The following is a 3,943-nucleotide window of genomic DNA, read 5'->3' on the forward strand; positions in this document are numbered from 1 at the left end:
GTGTATTTCTGTTGTAATTTTTAGAAATTCTTTCCCCTAGTTTCCATTAGAATTGATTCTTTGAATCTTTATAAAATTTGAAGTTGGAAGCTGAGTTTATTTTATTCTTCTCCTATGCACCTCAATAATAAATACCTGTAACTCAAGGCATTTATATTTGAACATACCATTGTCCTCATACTTGGCCTTTGATATATTGTGTTCTTCTTTTTTCTTTTTTTTTTATTATGTTCAGTTAGCTAACATATATTACATCATTAGTTTTGATGTATTGTCCAAAAGTTAATTAGTTGTGTACTACACTTGATCTTAGCCAAAAGGCCGAGAAGTGATTAATTAGTTGTGTATAACACCCTGTGCTCATCATAACATGTGCCCTCCTCAGTACCCATCACCTGGTTACCCCTTCACCCTAATCCCCATTCTTCTATAACCCTTAGTTTGTTTCCCCAGAGTCCAGAGTCTCTCATGGTTTGTCTCCCTCTTCTATTTTTATTGATTAAAAAAAATCATTGGTGATGTCTTCTTCTTATTGTATTTTCACTTGACCCAGAGTCATTTTGGAGAATTATTTTTAATTTAAAAGATGTATTTTTGTGGTTTAAATTGATATTATTAGTTTATGTTTTTTGGTGAGCTATAATCCGGCAATATGTCCAGTGAAATTTCTGCCTTTTGAACTTAACGACACCTTCCTCATGACCTAAATTATCTGTTGATTCTGGCATAATGTAGTATCCTGCATTTTCAAATCTAGTTTCTACTATGCGACCGTGGCATAACCAAAGCCAGTCAGTGTGATTTGGATAACATTTCTTAATCAATTGTATACTACTCAGTTTATGTTAGGAAACCTTGTGCCATGGAGAAACACTAATTCTGTTCGGTATTTAATCATGGTGAATATAGCTAGTGAATATAGTTGGTGAGGCTGGTTTTTTACTATATCAGAAAAGTGCTATTTTTTTTTTAAGGCACAGAACAATCTTGTTAGCCAACCATTTGTTAGACAATTAGGGTTAGTCAAGATGGGCTCATTTTATTATCAGAAAGGGGATAAAGATATTAAGGTAGGATTGAACTCCTCTGCCCAAGAAGAGAGGTGAATTTGGGATTTTTTCACATTAAACTAAAGGAAAAGATAGGGTTTAATGTCCAAGAAAATTTTGTAAGGAAGGATGACATCAAGAAGTTACGAGACAGGGTTCAACAAGTTAGAATTACCAAATGACTTAGCAGTTATGTTCCTATACATATACAAAAAAGAATTAGAAACAGGTTTTCAAAGAAAAATGTGTATACAAATGTTTATAGCAGCACTATTCACAATAGGACAAAATAGAAACAATCCAAATGCCCATCAGTGGATGTATGGGTAAACAGGATGTGATGGAGCCACACAATGAAATATTATTCAACCATGAAAAAGAATCAAGTACTGATACGTGCTGTAACATGGATGAACCTTGAAAATGTTCTAAGTAAAAGAAACCAGATTCAAAAGGCCACATATGTATAATTCCATCTATAAGGAATATCTGTAATAGGTGAGTCCATAGAGAAGGAAGCCAGTTTGTGGTTGCCAAGGCTGTAGGGGAGGAGGATGGGGAGTGATTGCTCAATAGCTGTGGTTTTCTATTTGGAGTGATGAAAAAGTTCTAGAAGCAGGTAGTGGTGATGGTTGTACAACATTGTGAGTATATTTGACACCACTGAACTGTATACTTTAAAATAGCATATTTTGCATTATGTGCATTTTACCACAATACATAAATTTAAAAGAAAAAGTTGCGGAGTTGAAAATGATTTCAGTCTTGACACTGGTTCATCTTGAGAAACTTTTTCTCCCTGTAATGTAATTCAAACAGTTTCAGTTAAAAAAAATAAAATTACCCACTTATTATTTTAAGAAAGTTATGGCAGAGGAAGGTGGGGTCTTCCATTGGCTATCAAAGAGAGGACTAGGCAGTGAAAATCCTCCTAATGAGGACTATTTCTGGAAGGAAAAACAAGAAATCAGCAGCAGTGATTGCCATAGGAGAAAGAAACTAGAGGACTAGTTGGGAGGATTTGCTTTCTCTCCACATCCTTTTATACTTTTTGCAATGAGAATATATTCCCTGTTAAAAGCTGACTGAAAAATTTCTAGTGGTTGCTGTAGAAGAGAGACTTTGAAAAACAGAAGTCTAATGTTTACTGTTTAGTGTCCCTTGCTGTGAAATAACCTCTTTACTTTATTCTCTAAGCTATGATAAAGCCTATTACACACCAGTACCTATAAGGTTGTTTGTCTGTTTTTTATTTTATTTATTTTTTATCAGGGAAAAGGAATGTGAGCTACTCTGGATCCAGGTGATTAAATAGAAGGTTATAACCATAGAAGTGGAATTAGACCAAGAATAATAATTCATCATAAGCAGAGAATTGAATTATGAGAAAAATATTGAAGTTAGATTTTCCCTATATATAGGATGGGGCTCAAGCTATTTTAATAGAGATAATCATTAAATATTAATAGTCACTTAATTTGATATTGGTTAGTAGTACACATAGAAGAGAAGAAGCTGCATGAGTTGTGGATATCCAAACTGGAATTTGACTTACTTATATTATAAAGTAGTAAAAGTGGCTTCTGTGTATAGTTTGAAAAAATCTGTAAAGATAATAGCAAGGGGTGAATTTCAGTTGTATTTGAATAGTGGTAGTGTTATTGGAATAATTTTCCAAGATGAGTAATTACAAATGAAAGATTATTAGTTCTGTAATAAAATAGCTGATTAAATCAAGAAAATGATTCCTGGGCATATTTCAAGCATTTTCAATGTATAGAATAGCTCTTTTTTAAATAATTAAATATACATCAATTCTTTCCAATTGCATAGTAAACAAAGTTTGCAGAGTACAAACTTTATGTATTTCATATATTTTCCCAGTGTCAGACACAGAGTACATATTGAAAAATAAATTTTTATTAAAGGATACAACTTTTGGAGCACATGGGTAGCTCACTGAGTTAAAGCCTCTGCCTTCGGCTCAGGTCATGATCCCAGGGTCCTGGTGTTGAGCCCCTCATTGGGCTCTCTGCTCGTTGGGGAGCCTGCTCCCCCCTCCTCTCTCTGCCTGCCTCTTTGCCTACTTGTGATCTCTATCTGTCAAATAAATAAATAAATAAAATCTTAAAAAAAAAAAAAGATACAACTTTTTTATTAGATGACAGCAGGAGAGAGGGAGCATGTCCTTGTAGGCAACTGCTTTATCTTTTGACTATAAGATTGAATGGGTAGGATGGTATGAGAATTTATCCATATTTCTAAATGAAAGGGAAAGAGTTCTGAATTCCTGAAGTGAGAAACCATTGACTTACTGATGCTCACATTAAAATGGATATGTTTCTTAATAGCTTGAAAATTATTTTAATGGGTATCAAAGTATCATTTCTAACCATAAAAGACTCTAAAGTGATCATATATTTATTTAACATTTTTGGGAACTAATGCTAATGGGGAGATACAAAGATGAAAAAGATATGATCCATGCCTTTGAAGTGTTCACAAAGGAGTGACAGAAACAAACATATAAACAAAAAAGGTTTTTTTAAAAGATTTTTAAAAATCTGGGGAACCTGGGGGTTCAGTCGTTAAGCAACTGCCTTCAGCTCAGGTCATGATCCCAGGGTCCTGGAATGGAGCCCTGCATTGGGCTCCCTGTTCATCAGGAAGCCTGCTTCTCCCTCTCTGCCCCCCCACCCTCCGCTTGTGTTCCCTCTCTCGCTGTGTAAATAAAATCTTTAAAAAAAAAAGATTAAAAAAATATATTTGAGAGAGAGAGAGAGCAGAGCAAACAAGAGAGAACAAGAGTTGAGGGGCAGGGGCAGAGGGACAGGGAGAAGCAGGCTTCTGACCGAACAGGGAGCCTGATGCAGGACTTGATCCCAGGACCCTGG

General features: G+C 34.9%; 1 pseudogene; it reads right to left on the minus strand.

The window, feature by feature from the left end:
* Positions 1-256: 256 nt before the first annotated feature.
* Positions 257-333, minus strand: LOC122907946 (annotated as a pseudogene).
* Positions 334-3,943: the final 3,610 nt, after the last annotated feature.

Source organism: Neovison vison, chromosome 5 (assembly GCF_020171115.1).
Source record: "Neovison vison isolate M4711 chromosome 5, ASM_NN_V1, whole genome shotgun sequence".
NCBI lineage: Eukaryota > Metazoa > Chordata > Mammalia > Carnivora > Mustelidae > Neogale > Neogale vison.